This window comes from Aotus nancymaae, unplaced genomic scaffold (assembly GCF_030222135.1).
Source record: "Aotus nancymaae isolate 86718 unplaced genomic scaffold, 86718_ANA_hifiasm-v0.15.2.pri h1tg000011l, whole genome shotgun sequence".
Lineage (NCBI taxonomy): Eukaryota > Metazoa > Chordata > Mammalia > Primates > Aotidae > Aotus > Aotus nancymaae.
Window position 1 is genome coordinate 55,052,615 of NW_026988422.1, and position 15,775 is coordinate 55,068,389.

The 15,775-nt window shown below is 37.5% G+C and overlaps 1 protein-coding gene and 1 non-coding gene across 4 annotated transcripts in view; both read left to right on the top strand.

The window, feature by feature from the left end:
• The window catches only part of SIPA1L1 (signal induced proliferation associated 1 like 1), a 385,273-nt gene that overhangs the window by 45,636 nt on the left and 323,862 nt on the right, over nucleotides 1–15,775 (top strand). The window lies entirely within an intron of this gene.
• LOC135274453 (small nucleolar RNA SNORD56) lies at nucleotides 10,799–10,869 on the top strand. The gene has a single exon (XR_010342277.1). It is a non-coding gene; the product is annotated as a small nucleolar RNA SNORD56 (small nucleolar RNA).

Here is a 15,775-nt window from a genome sequence, read left to right on the forward strand (position 1 = left end):
GTCTAGTCTTTTCAGTGTTCTTCTGCTTGCTTTTATTCTGACTGTGTCGGCAGCTGATTAGATTGTGCCCATCCAGATTGAGGGTGGGTCTGCCTTTCTCAGCTCACTGACTCAAATGTGAATCTCCTGTGGCAACACCCTCTCAGATGCACCCAGAAACATTACTTTTCATTCTCCAATCCAATCAAGGTGACACTCAATATTAACCATCACAGTGACTATATCTGGTATATGGTAGATGCATAGTAAATAACTGTAAAATGAAGAAATGAAGAAACAAAGGGAGAAAGAAAGGGAAGGGAAGAAGAAAATGGCAAAATTTCAAAGATGAATAAACAGGAACACTGTTTTACTTGTTTTCATGTCTTGGCAGCTCCTGACTGGAAGACAATTGAGTGATCCTTTTATTTTTAGTTTAAAATCATTTTCATATGTATTCTCTCATTGATACATACCTTGAGTACCGTTGATTTAGACAGATCAAGTTGATCTCCTGAGGATATGTGAGGTTTAACCAGGATCCAAACTTGAGACTTTTGAGGCTCAGTCCAGTTCTTTCTTCTTATTGCTGTGAATTTTCTCATTAGTTTGTGTTAGGTTTGCCTATCTTTCCTATGAACAGTAGCTGGCTCTTAGTTGTGGATAGATATTAAAAGATAGATTGAGTAAATATTATTAATACAGAACTATTTAAAAATAGTTGACTAGGCCAGGTGTGCTGGTATGAGCTTGTAGTCCCATCTCCCCAGGAGGCTGAGGTGGGAAGATCACTTGAGCACAGGAGTTCAAGGCTGCAGTGAGTGACGATCATGCCACCCTGTCTAAGGAAAAAAAAGAAAAAAATATTTAGCTAAAGGTTACATCTTAAAGTTTGTCTTTAATTCAGTAATCAAAGACATGATTACTGTAGCCAAGAAAGTTGTGCGTGTGGCTTCTGTAGGTGTTAACATAGGCTGTCTGAATAACAGAAGGCACCTAAAAATTTATTAAATAAAAAGACTTTATGAAAAGGTATGCATAAATGTTTCAAACTATTCTTCTAGGTAACCATTTCACCTCTGCAGATGTTCTGTAGCAGGAATGTGTTACGATTTCTGTTCTACACGTGGAGAATGTCTTTTATATAGAGGAAACTACTTAACCAGCATCATAACCCTTTGTTGCTTAAGTTACTGGATTTTGTGTCTTTTCTTGTTTCTGGAGCCATTGAAATGGTTGGTTTTGTTGTACTTAACATTTAAATAAAAACCTAAGGCAGATACTTTTGGTATTATTCAATTTATTATGCTAAAGATGAATCCAAGTTAATTTCTAGAGTATTGGTATGATATAAACACATTACATTTCATCTTCCTTTTGGATAAAAGCCGAGACGGATCACTCTTCAGAGCAAGGTTTGTTGTTAACTGAGCTATCAGTGCACAGCTTTATACAAAGTTTTCAAATATTTGAATTTGCGAGAAACAACTCCAGTGTTCAGAAAATGGCATTTATTGAGAAGAAGGCCTAAAATATGATTTTAAGTTTTCCCTAAGTCAGTAGATATTGCAGAATACTTTGTTCATTATTGCTCATTTTAGAATAATGTACCACAAGTTTGAAAAAGTAATACAAAAATTATTCAATAAAAGATACAGACGCAGGTTTTTGTCAAAGCAGAATCTACCACCTAGATTTTAATTGACCCAAGCTACAAACCAAGAAGTTAAGTCTAATTTATCTTGTGTATTTGGAAGATCATTCACAAGGAACTATCTACAAAACCATATGAATATTATTATCCACTGTATACATTAAGGATTTAAGAGTGCATAGTTTCTACACATACTTTAGCTTTTCTTTTCATAGCCTGGGGAAATGCTCTGAATGCATCTAACTGAGATTTTAACATAATTGAAGCTTACCCTTTCTATGTCAAATTCCAGACTCTAGAGGCACTCTTTTGGCCTGCACGTCACACATGCTCTTCTATTTTAATAGGATAACTTAGAATCTGCATGGTAGGAAGTGAGAGGCTAGAGATATTTCCCACAGAAGATGGTAGAAGCTTAAATACATGATTACATGAGTGACAGTCTGAAGGTCTCTGAAAGTGGGTCTCAGCCCTGGCTGAACATCAGTACCACCTGTGGAACTTTAGGATCTTAAAGCTGCCCAGATTGATTTATTCTTAAATCAAAGTCTCCCTAGTGCTACCTACATTTCAGCCAGAATTGTCATTCCTCATTGAAGAGCTTTCTGAGATTTCGATTCTGTAGTCATGATGTGTCATATGTACTTTTTACCACCTTACCTATTTATTAGTTTTTTAGTTTTTGTTGTTGTTTTGGTAGAGACAGGGTCTTGCTATATTGCCCAGGCTGGTCTCGAACTCCTAGGCTCAAGCATTCCTCCTATTTGGCCTCCCGAAGTGCTGGGATTACAAGCATGAGCCACTGTGTCTGACCTGTTTATTAGAATTGGCTTTTGATGAATCACCAAAGATTTGTCTGTGTGATTTTTCAAAGATAGGAAGACTTGATAAAATGTGAGATAGGGCTGGTTCCTCTGCAGGAAATCGTTAGGGGAATAGACCCCTAGGAGATGGGTAGTTGGTTGTAACTGAAGGGAAGAGGGACCAGTAGGTCAAAGCTTAGGGCTTTTAAGAGGAAAGAAAAATGAGTTGTATAAGGAATCTGTCTAGATGGCTCAGTGGGTAATAGGTTTAACTATCTGGAAACTGTGCATTCCTTCATAGTTTCCATGTTTTCCTTTTGCCATCTTTGACTAGATAAGGAAGAGACTTGATTGATGATCATTGCTCAGAAAATCTTTTACTTCTGTGTGGATTTCTATTTTTAAGATAGTACCATTTGTAGGAAATCTGACATCTACTTAAAGTGGTAATTTTTTTCACCACTTTTTATATTTTATGTAATCTTAGACATAGAAGCACATTTTAATCTCCCATTTCAGATTTCCTGTAGATTGCAGGGGACAAGTGAGATGTTTCATGTTTAGGACTATTGAATATATTTTTCTTCATTTATTTGGTAATAGGCAGTGTTTTGTGGCATACTTCTCAACTTGTTAAATCAATTACACTAAAGTGTGTAGAAAGGCAGTAAGGGGTCTTTGTGTTCCTCATGTTTAATAGGGACTTGTCATCAGAAACCCACCCTTTCCTCAGTCAGACATGCCGAGGGTCAATGTGGTGCTGTGTTTCATCATCCGAAGGGCCCAGAGGAGAGTAGGAAAGGACGCCCCTGATATTCAGTGGGCAAGTGCACTCGCTGGTACTAGTTTCTGATTTTCTAGTATTACCTGTAAATATAAGTCCTTTCTCACATGTTGTCAAGATGGGAAAAAGATTAGAGAGTAAATGCAATTTATGAAGGTTGGGGTAGGAGGATAATTTGTAATTTTCTTTGGGACTGAAATTTCTTATCCAGCATTCCTTATGCTTATGCCATTCAAATAAAGTATGACAGTGAAAAAATGGTCCAGAAACCTGTTTGATAAAACCTAAAGACTTAAAATGATACAGCTGTTGAGTTAAACAATCCAAATATTTTTCCCTCTGATTACAAAAATCTTAGAGAAAAATTATAAAGTATAATAAAGCATAAAGAATAAAATAAAAATCATCAGTAAGCCCAGCAGCAACTACTATTAATATTTAAACTATTTTCTCGCAGGGTTTTTCGGAGGAAGAGGCAGGCATACTCTTTTGCATCCTGTTTGTTAACTTAATATTTTAAGCTTTTTTCTCATGTACATAACTGTTCTTCAGAAACAATTATTATTGTTTTTTTTTGTGCCCAAATATTTTTCTTTAGTTTCAATGTTATACCATTCAGAATCCCAGCACTTTGGGAGGCCCAGGCAGGTGGATCAGTTGAGCTCAGGAGTTTGAGACCAGCCTGGGCAACATGATGAAACCCTGTTTCTAGTAAAAAAAGAAGAAAAAGAAAATTAGCCATGCATAGTGGCATGTGCCTATGGTCCCAGCTATTTGGGAGGCAGGAGTGGATCACTTGAGCCCATGAGGTGGAGGTTGCAGTGAGCTAAGATAGTGCCACTACACTTGAGCCTGGGTGACAGAATGAGACCCCATCTCAAAAAAACAAAAGCAAAAACAAAAACCTCACTATTCAGGAATCTGCTTACGTGTCCCTTCCTCCACGACACCTTTTCTCCGCAGAGGAAGTGAAAAAAATCTCCACTGGCCTTCTGTAGAATGTTGATTTTGTTGCTGGAATGACACTTAATATAGCTTGCTTCATGTAATTTTTTAATGTATCTAATTCTTCATCTGACATTTATTGAACCTTTCCTTTGGAATAGGTACTCTACTAAGACTTCACAGGATAATGACAATAGAAGGGAAAATGAAAAAAAGTCAACAACAATTAGTTTTGTGCCTGCGTTCAGTATTCTTAGTCTATAGGCTGGGAATGTAGACATTACTTAAATAATCACACATATAAATGTTAAATTATAACTGTGATATGTGATTTGAAGGACAGGTAAATGGTGCTTATGAGAATAGTTGATATGAACAAGGATCAGGTGTTTTATTTGACCACAGATTTAAAATGATCCAGATCCTGTACTTCCGTAAAGGTCAGTGCCAGCCAAAAAATAGCATGTTCTGCTCTGAGAATCTAATGTGCCTATGGTACGCTGCCATGGTTAGAGCACATGGGAGTTCTTTTTGTCTTCTTCTGACCAACTAGAATACATTCTAAAGAGAGACTCTCTAAGGAGAGTATATTTTAAGGAGAGAGGGAGACAGTTTCAGAAAGGCATTCAAGCGATGCCAGGTTAGGAGGACTATAGCAAGTGATTCTGAGAAAAGAAGGCACAGGGAGGACGTTGTCGTTGTCCAGTATGCAGCAGTAGATCAAGGTGTATTGTACGGATTCTTGCGGGTGTGAGAAGTTAGACTGCTCTACTAGTTCCCTTTCCATTCTAAGAGCCCTCGCTGTTAAGGATTATCTGAAGCCATTCGACATCAGGTGGGTACTAAGAGGACCCTGAGGATGATTTTCAGCCTATGTTCATTCAGATTTGGAGGAAGAGTATCCACTCATTCTCCTTGCCAGTGACTCCTTCAGGTCTCAGCTGTCCAGGCAAGAGGAAGCCAGAGAGGCTTGGGGAGCCAGAAAAGCTACAACTTCCAATACCCGTTATCTCCTGAGGACGGGCTCCTGTGCAGGCAGATGCTTGAGGAGTTCCCCATAATCTGTAGGATGAAAGCGGAGTGCCTTAACATGGCAGAGGCCCTCTGGATGTGGCTTTTGCCTTCCCTGCTGATTGCTTTCTTCTCATTTGCCTGTCACTGAGCCTTGTTTGTTCTAGTGGTGGTGAAGTCCTTGCATAATGTGATTTCTTGCCTTTCAGTGCTCTTGCTGTTTCTTCTCCTTGAACATTCCTCTAAATTACCGAATAAATTCCTATTCTCCTTTCAGAACCAGCTTAAAAGTTAACTCTTTAGAGTTTTTCTGCTTTCCTCGAGTTACTTCATAACACATACCTCCGTTACAGTACTATTGAAACTTTTTATTTAACTTGCTCCTCTAGACCATAAAATCCTTGAAGACAGGGACTATGTATTCTGTTTAACTTTTCAGTGCCTGTAAGCTCTCAATAAATGGCACATTCTGGGCATTCAGTAATTTTTGAATGAATGAATATAATTCTCATTTGCCTTACCATATTGATACTTTATTGCGGCTCTGGCTTTGGAATTTAACATCATGAGATATCATAAATACATAGTTGAACATACCAATCAGTTGATTTAAACCTATTAAGAGTGTAGGTGTGTACTTTTCTTGACTCCCTTATTAAATATTTCAATAGAGAGGATGTCAATATATGGAGGGGCATTCGTAGTTTCTACAAGACCATGTTGTATTTTGGATTACTTTCTTTTAATAATACTCATTAAAAATTACCAAGTTACTATAATCATATTTTCAATAAGAAATACATCTGAGTTCTAAAAAGGGTAAAATAATTTTGTAAAGAAGTGATAGGCATTTACAGAAAGATGATGTGAATATGCATTTGAGAGTGCAGGAAATCTGTGGTAAGAAATGTTCCAAATTAAATTGGGTGTACACTATGGGCAATTAAAGAACAGCTTGTGTTCTGTTATGGTGTGGAGCTCATAGTTTGGCAAAGCTGATTTATAAAATGTTATTGGACCATATTTATGCTAGCAGGACTTGCTTTAATAATAGCTTTGTGACTGGGCATGGTGGCTTATGCCTGTAATCTCAGCATTTTGGGAGGCCAAGGCAGGAGGATCACATGAGGCCAGAAGTTCAAGACCAGCGTGGGCAACATAGCAAAACTCAGTTTGTATCTTCCCCCAATTCTACCAAAAAAAAACTTTAGCTGGGATTGGTGGCATGTAACTGAAGTCCCAGCTACTTGGGAGGCTGAGATGGGAGGATCACTTGAGCTTATGAGGTCAAGACTGCAGTGAGCCATGATCATGCTACTGCATTCCAGACTGGGTGACACAGCAAGACCCCATCTCTAAAAAAAAAAATAATGGCTTTGTAGTTCAGTAACACCAGTAGTCTGGTTATCTGGGGCTGAGCAGATCCTGGAAAATCTGATATGCTTAAATAGATTATTTTGAACATTGATGTGTACTAGAAAGTCTCACTCTTTAACAAACAATAGGAAATAAATTTTCAGGCAGACAAATATTTGATAGTAGAATAAGCAAATCCTGTTCCTAGCTGGGTAGATTGCTAGGGCAGCATTGTTATCTTCAGAAAGCGTCTTGGGATGTACGCCAGCAAGGGTGGAGGAAGGTGTTGAAGCTGATCAGGTGTGCCTACAATTGGAGCTCAAGACTTGCTACCCAAATTTTGTTCTTCATCACCTGCCAACATATCAGCCTAGATCTCTGAAGAGAGTTGTTCTACTGGGCACTCATCCTTTTTCTCATAGCTTCCGGCTGATTCTAATCAAAATAGGGTGTGCCTCCCCTATTACCCTAAATAGTTTAAATTTCTCCATTCACCATTTAATGATACAGCATTAATTTCCAAATGTCTATTCATTAACTGGAACCACCTGCTACTATTATTTTGTAGCTTAGGAAATGGTTTGGAATTATCAGAATATTATATCATTGATCTCCTGTTCCATTTATGTATTATTCTCTAGACTTGATGAATGATACTCAGATCTTGTTCTTAAGAGAGAACCGTCTTGCCTGAGAAATGTTTCTGGTGTGACCGTCTTCCTCTGTTCAGACCTATTCACCTATTCTCCAGTCTCTCCTGGTGTATACATCCATTGTAATGTTCATTTCAAATCAGCAGTGAATAAAATGAACTCATCCTAAAACAAACTGTTTAACTGTGTATTTGAGTTTAGTGATTTGGAATCATGTTTGAATTAAATATGTGTGAATTCCTATTGCAAAAAACATTGGAGACATACCTGAAGTTTATAGTTGAATAATGTGCCCAAGGTACCATCTAAAGTTAAGGTAAACTTAAGGAGACCTGCTATTTTCTTCACCTGATAGATAAGCAGTAAGAAGGAAGATAGTTAAAATAATTTATGTGATTTGTTTTAATACTAATTCAAAAGAAGAAACTATATTAGAACTTGCTAAAAAATTCTTTTCATTGTTTCAATTATGGATAAAAAGTTTGGGTGTTACTGTCATGTTTAATAATGGGGCTGCATTATATAATATGATGCTATTGAAATAAGAGAGAGAAAATGTATAAAGGCATAATTATAGCCAAATGTGCAGTTATTTTGGTCTCTTAGTTTGGAGAGGGCCCTTAGGAAATTTTTCTTAAAAAGAGTTTGTAATGATTCATAATTTCATCAGATCTACAAAATATGCTTCAAATATTTTCAAGAAAGAAGCTGTGACATAATAACAAAAAATATGCATAGTTTTGGCAAGTGTGAAATTGTCAGGCACAGAGCATGTGGTGTTTTGTTTTTCACTGAACTGGCAGAGTCCAGTTTCCTTTTTGAGTTCTACGTAAGCTCATACTATGACTGTTTATGCTGCTAACATAATATGATAAGTGAGGCTTTGGGATTGATGGTTAAAAATGACTCAAAGGCTGGGTGTAGTGGCCATGCCTGTAATCCTAACATTTTGGGAGGCTGAGGCATGAAGATCACTTGAGACTAGGAGTGTCAGACAGCCAGGGCAACATAGCAAGACCCTGTCTCTACAAAAAATAAAAAACAATTAGTTGGGTGCAGTGGGGCTTGCCGGTAGCCCTAGATACTGGGGAGGCTGAGGTGGAAGGATCATTTGAGTCCAAGAATTTGAGACTGCAGTGAGCTATGATTGTGCTGCTGCGCTCCAGCCTGTGTGGCAGAGCAAGACTCTGTCTCTTGAAAACTCAAGAGCTGGTCCTGCTGTAGTCCACGCTAGGATTCCTTTCACTGAGACTCCTCTTGTGGACTTTAAGACCAGGACTGTGTCAGCACCAGTGTTGTTTCCCTTGGCCCGTATATGGAGGGATTTATATTTATTAAGTATGAAAACTATGCACCAGGTACTTGCTAGAAACTCTGTAGGTGTTACTTTAGTTAAGGCTTTTTACAACTTCAAGATTAAGGAATTAGTCTACGTACTTCAGCCGCAGAGTAGTAACTTGCCCCAGGGACACAGTAAGGGTAAGTCTGAAACTTGGCTTCCCTTCCCGGTCTGGTAGTGGAATTCATGCCTTTTACACTCTACAGTGATGTCCTGTGCTCCTTAGAGAAGGGAACATAGTAGCTTGGAGAACATTTCTTGTCCTCTCTTGCTTAAGATGTCAAGATCTCCTTCTATATGCATGATCCAGATTATTTAAAGTAAAGTCCATCCTTCAGCCATCTATCCATTTGTCCATTAATGCATGCATCTAGTAAATATTTATTGAGGACTTACTCTGTACCAGGTGCTGTTCTAGATCTTGTGAATATGCTGGTTACCAAGCCTTCTCTGCTCTCTTGAAGTTATACCCAATTATCTAAAATTATATAGTGAGTTTGGGGTAAAGGGGAGTGTCTGGGTTCTGAATCAGTTCACTTGGGTTTCTCAGCCCAGTGCCGCACTTTTAGCAGACCCTCAAAATGTGTTAGTTTCTTTTGCCCCACTTCTTTTTTTACCTAATTTTTATGCTCCTGGCCAACTATTGTCCCCAGTTTGTTCATTTACTCTTGTACTTTGACTTGTTGACTTGGGTTTGTGTGTTTTTCTCAGTTCAGGATCAGTCTGTTAATCTTTAGAAACCAGCATATTCTGCAAAGCAATTTTGGTCCAAGTCGTCAGTTATCTGAGGTTGAATATTAAGAAGGTGGTATGGTAAAATTGGTATAATTTGTTTTTGCTGAAATTTTCTTTGACTCTTACGTTAGGCATTAACCCTAAATTACATTGTGTATCTATAATTTTATATTGTTTTGAGTAGCATTGTTAATAGTTTACCATATGTTATATTATGCTACATGTGTCATTTAAAAAGGTTTACTGTATCTTAAAATGCCATGTCATAAGTTAATGCTAAAACTCATTAAGAGCATTAAAATTAGATTCTATTACAAAATTCATTGAGCAAATGGTATTCATCATGGAGACTCTTGTTCCATTTGTGGAATGTTTCTTCTGTAGAGTATCTCATATTTTTTGATAAGTTATTTACTGACCTGTTTTAAGGTAAATGAAATGGACAGATTGCAAAATGCCCATTTAGAGCTGAGTCTCTTTCTAGGACTGGCCTCTGTGTGACTAATGGATGATTTCTGACTGTTGAATATAACTATTAATAACTTTAAAGGTCAGTCAAATGTTATCTTGCTAGAAATACTATTTTTGAGAATAGTGTGTTTATTTTATGATGGTGCAATTTCTTACTTTAGACAACAGTACTGCCATCTTCTCCAGTCCTTCAAGATAAGGATTTTAGTAGACTTTGATCCCATTTTTCTCTATCATGACATATAATTGTTTTCTATGTGTGGTCAGTTTTATCTCTTAAGTCTCTCTTACATTTATTACTTTCTTTATTCCCACTACCCTAGTTCAGTCTCCAGTAGTGTCTCACCTCAAAAATTGCAGCAATCGATCTTATTACTAGTATTTCTTTATTCAGTATCTTTCCTCTTTCAGGCTGTCTTTCACAATACTATTAAAGTTTTTTTTGGGGGGGGTCAGGGAATAAGGGGTGTGTGTGTGTGTGTGTGTGTACACATACATACAGGCATGTATGGTTTTGATTGTGGCAATTTCTAATAAACCTTTTGGTAGCTGCTCACTGCCTGCAGGCTAAGCTAAGCTCCTGAGCAGGTCATTTAAAAACTTCATGGAATGGTTCCAGCCTTCCAGTGCCAATCCCTCAGTCTTTCTCCTTGTCCTTCTAGTTGGTTCCAGCAAATGAACTATTTTCTTTCCAATTTGGTTGTTAGTGGAGTGGTGCTTTGTTAGTATTATTTGCCAAGTATGGTATTTAGACTTCCTTTTGTTCAGGAGGCTTTTAATGACAAAAGCCACTATTTCATCTTGTTTGTACATCTTATAAGTACACAGTGAGGCATTTTTAGCATCTTACGTGGCAAAGTTTGTATTCTGCTTTCAATTGACCTTTATTAGATGTGACAGATTCCTGCATAGAGTTTCTGTTTTTCTTGAGAGGTTGATGGCCTAACTGAAATTAAATAACTAAAATGTAATTGCATTTCTTTAGATTAATTTTTGGAGGTTATGTTCCAATTTAGGTATTATTTGGAAGTTCTGAACTGCTTTTTTTAACATAAAATTATGTTTTCACTACAATGATGGCAGTACTTTTTGTCAACAGCAGTTCACCTAGTAAATGTTGATTCTTTGGGTCTGAGTGGAACCAAGAAAGAATTGTAGCATTTTCTTTTGCATTATTAATAAATACAGTACTCATTTCTACTTAATCTTCCTGATAGAATTACCAGTCCTCCAAGTTTCATTCAGATGAATATATTCCCTGTATTTAAAAGTAGATATTCAACATCATCAGTGACTCTGATTGACATGCATTGTGTAGTGAATAATTGACACTCTTGGGATGCTGAGATTTGATGGTCATCTTTATAATCTCATGATGATTGATAGCACACAAGTTCATGGATGCCAGAAATGATGTTGAAGTAGGCATCTGAGTTCCCTGGTTTTCTGAAGGGTGAGGCCAAAGCTAGATGACAGGTGGATAGTAAGGCCAAAGTAGAACTTCATGTTCTTTTGCTGTCCTTGAAGTGGTACCTACTTATACTTTGTGTTATTGCTGTTTTTACATATCCTTCCCTGCGAATTAGGTTGTGAACTTTTCAAAAGGAAGGTCAAGATCATCGTGATCTTTGGAGCTCCACAAATTTTTGCTCAGAACCGTATACCCAATAGACGTTTCATGCGTGTGTGCATTAAAGTAAATACATATTCTTAAGTAGTAATTGTACCTTAATTAAAATCTAACCTGTTTGGCTGGTGAGGGTGCAGATCTTAGCTTTCATTGAGGAGTGGCAAGTACAGCACTTATTTTTGAGAATAAGGAAACATACAGCTGAAATCATGTCATTTAGGACTAACCACTATGATGCTCATAACATGTTCCTTGATGCATATTCAAGTCCTGTTTCAGATGTGAACTTTCTGCTTTTCAAGTTTTTGTTTTATCACTAACCAAATGCTTCTTAAATTCTAGTGAAGGGAAGAGGGAGGCAGTTGATGATGTATTATTCACCCCATCTGTTTCCTATAAATGAGAGCAGTTTCCACTTAGTGCCCTTTGCCCATGTAGTCAAAAGTACCATACAAATGTGGACTGTGGTTCTTTCAGTGAGAAGAGAGTTAAGAATGCACTTTTTTTGTTGTTGTTATTTTTGAAACAGGGTTTTGCTCTGTTGCCTGGGCTGGGGTGGAGTGGTACCATCATAGCTCACTGCAACCCCAAATCCCTGGGCTTAGCAATCCTGACACCTTAGCCTTCTGAGTAGCTTGAACCACAGGTGCATACCACCATTCCTGGCTAGGGTTTAGAATTATTTTTTTTTGTAGAGATAGGGCCTTGCTATGTTGCCTAGGCTGTTCTTGAATCCCTGGCCTCAAACCATCCTCCCTTCTCTGCCTCCCAAAGTGCTGGGTTTACAGGTGTAAACCACCAAACTTTTTTAGTTTTTATTTTTTAAGTCGCTCGCTCTGTCCCTCAGGCTGGAGTGCAGTGGCGCAGTCTCAATTCATTGCAACCTCCACCTCCCAGGTTAAAGTGATTCTCCTGCCTCAGCATCCTGAGTAGTTGGGATTATAGGCACACACCATGACACCTGGATAATTTTTGTATTTTTAGTAGAGACGGGGTTTCACCATGTTGGCTAGGCTAATCTCTAACTCCTGACTTCAAGTGATCCAGCCTCCTTGGCCTCACAAAGTGTATTTAAAAAAAATTTTTTTTAGAGTTGGGATTTCACTGTGTTGCCCAGGCTGGTCTCAAACTCCTGGGCTCAATCTGCCTGCCTGACTTCACCTCCCAAAGTGCTGGATGACAGACATAAGATGAGCCACCAGACCCAGCCCAAGAACTCACTTTTTAAAGGTCTGAGCTTGTTATTAATAGATCTTATTGTCGTCTTAATACCAAAAGTGACTTTTCTGGTGTGAAAAGTAGGTAGCACACTTTGCAAGGTGCCTTGAGAACCTGTGCTTTCCTCTGGGGGATTAGGACTGTCTGTTCTGGAATTGTGCCATTTCAAGAAGTAAACCTACTTATTTTCATTTTAGAAGTAGATTGAAGGCATCCATGTAAACCATCTCAGGGGACATATGACTATTTTTGGCATCATTACATAAAGAATTTTTTTTTTATCCTATCATATGGTGCTTTTTCCGAATTCATTTTTTGCAAAGGAGCAGATTGAATCTTGGGAAATGTTTGGTATTCATGTCAGCAGTGGCTGCCTTGGGTGATCAAGTGGCGTAGATAAGACTGGAGGGATGTTGAGATTGTATGTGTGTGTTTTAATTGATTCAAACATACCAGGAGGAATGAGTGTTGTATTAACCTATGCATATTAAACATTATTACTGTTTTTAATTTTAAAATATTTCAAACAAACTGGAAAGGATAAGGAATAATACAGTGCCTTCCAGCTTCATCAGATCTTAATGTGTTGTCATGTTTGCTTCAGGTCTTACAACAATTTTTGGAAAAAGTTAAAGCTCCCCTTTTCTACCATCCTGATCCTGTGCTTCTATTGGAGTGTATATTACTTGATTGCTTCTAAGACAAATGCTAAATTCTTGTCAGATTATGCGGTGAGTAGTTGAGTGGTGGTTTCCTTTAGGGAAATGAAATTTATGCACCTCCCATTTTCAGGTTGCACTTGCTGCTGCCTCCACAATGGAGGAGCAGTACTTCCAAAGAGGTTTAGTGAACATGATATGGAATCACTGAACAAAATGAGAAGAGTATATATTTTGAAAAGTAAATTTGATTGAATGTGGGCATTCATGGTCTGGTTTGTTGTTTAGCTTCAACAGCATTTCAGAGCCACTAACTAGTTTGTTTAGATTGCTGTTAATCTGCTCAAATGCCTGAAGAGTCACTAAAACTGACAGTTTTTTTTTTTTTTTAAGGTTTTGTGCTGTAGTTTCTAAGGGTGTTCTTCTCAAGTTACATTGACTTGGCTGGTTTTAGTAATTTTCCTTGAACATTGCCTTCAAGTTATGGGATTCTGAATAACTCTCTTTTACTTTCTTTATTCTGTTTTGGATAAATAGAAAAAGGCTGCCTTTTTCTTTTTTTGGTGTTACTTAACAACTGTCTGATTTAATTGTGTGACATATTTTTCTTTGTGTTCGTCTGTTTGTTCAACTCTGCAGTTATATTAAACTTTATCATGTTTTACAATCAGAATTTAGTTTTGATAGGTTCCAGAAAACAGAAAGACACATATCTGTTCTGAAATGTAGCTTTTTTGTGTGTGCTCTAAAACATTTTTCTTTGTATTACTTACCTCAGGTAGTGTTCCCATTTAACTCAATTTTTTTTTTTTTTTGAGACGGAGTCTCACTTTGTTGCCAGGCTGGAGTGCAATGGCGTGATCTTGGCTTACTGCAACCTCCGTCTCCCAGGTTCAAGCGATTCTCCTGCCTCAGCATCCTGAGTAGCTGGGACTACAGGCATGTGCCACCACATCCAGCTAATTTTTGTATTTTTAGTAGAGTTGGGGTTTCACCATGTTGGCCAAGATGGTCTCAATCTCTTGACGTCATGATCTGCCCTCCTTGGCCTACCAGAGTGCTGGGATTACAGGCATGAGCCACCATGCCTGGCCTAACCCAATATTTTTAGCAAAAATTATATTTAATTAAGGCAGATAGGCATAACTAATAATATGAAATGTTCAATGAATGCTAAGAAAACAATTAACTTTTGGTAAGTTATATATTATAATTAAGGAAAAACCAGAAAAATAGAAATAAAAAATTTATCAGTAATCTTATCACTCATAAATATTGTAAAATTTTTTTCCTTGTGTACTTTTCCAGTTTTTTTCTGAAAAAATATAAAATACATTTTAAGTTTGTTGTTAATAACATGCATTTTCATGTAGCATTGTCAACAGTAAACTAATAAGTTACAAATTATGCATAAATTATAATTATTATAAATACTGTAAGGTGGAGGCTGTGTAATGCAATGGCAGAAACCTAGGCTTTGTATCAAGCAGACTGAGGGTAGGATCCCTGCTTGTCCTGTTACTAAGGTAGTTGTAGGACATTGGCCAAGTTACTTAACTGTTCAGAGTCTTTTTTTCTTAAATGAAAAAAAAAAGTCGCTAATAATTACCTTGCAAGAGTATTATAGGAATTAAATGAAATAATGAGTCTCATTCATTCATATACTGGTGGGAACACATTGAATATTGAGAGGCAATATAAATAGCATTGTATAAAAAGGGCAAGGATTTGGAATAGGATTGTCTTGGGTTTAAATAACAGTGCCACCACTTCTTAATTTATCTTGGGTGAGTTTTTTTTTTTTCTGAGACAACGTCTTTCTCTCTTTCCCAGGCTGGAGTGCAGTGATGTAATCTTGGCTCGCTCTAACCTCCGCCTCCCAGGTTCAAGTGATTCTCTTGCCTCAGCCTCCCGAGTAGATGGGATTACAGATGTACGCCGTCACACCTGGCTAATTTTTTTATTTTTAGTAGAGACAGGATTTCACCATGTTGGCCAGGCTGGTCTCAAACTCCTGACTTCAGGTAATCTACCTGCCTTGGCCTCCCAAAGTGCTGGGATTACAGGTGTGAGCCACCGTGCCTGGCCTTGGGTAAGATTTAAAATTTCACTGATTATTATACTCCTTCCTACAATATACATAATGTCCATGTCCTGGAATTGTTACATTGATTATAAGAGGTAAAGAATATGTGCCTGGCATATTGCAGACAAATGACTTAATTGGAAGACAATTCGATATTTTGCTATTTAATTAGTATCAAGGAGGAAGCTTCTAGATGTCCTAAATTTTATTTTTACTATTGTAATAGTATTTATTGTTACTGAGGACTGTGTCAACAGTTTTATAACTGCTGCTGTCCCCACCTTCTTCCACATTCGGAATAGGTAGCCGTCTTTAAAATAACATGTAAAGAAGCATGTTTTTGAGAGACCTTCACATGAGTAATGAAAAGCTTCTGAATATAATTATATATATTGAAATATGTGCTTCTGTTAATGCCACTCATGTGTACATTGTAGATCATCTGCCTCCAT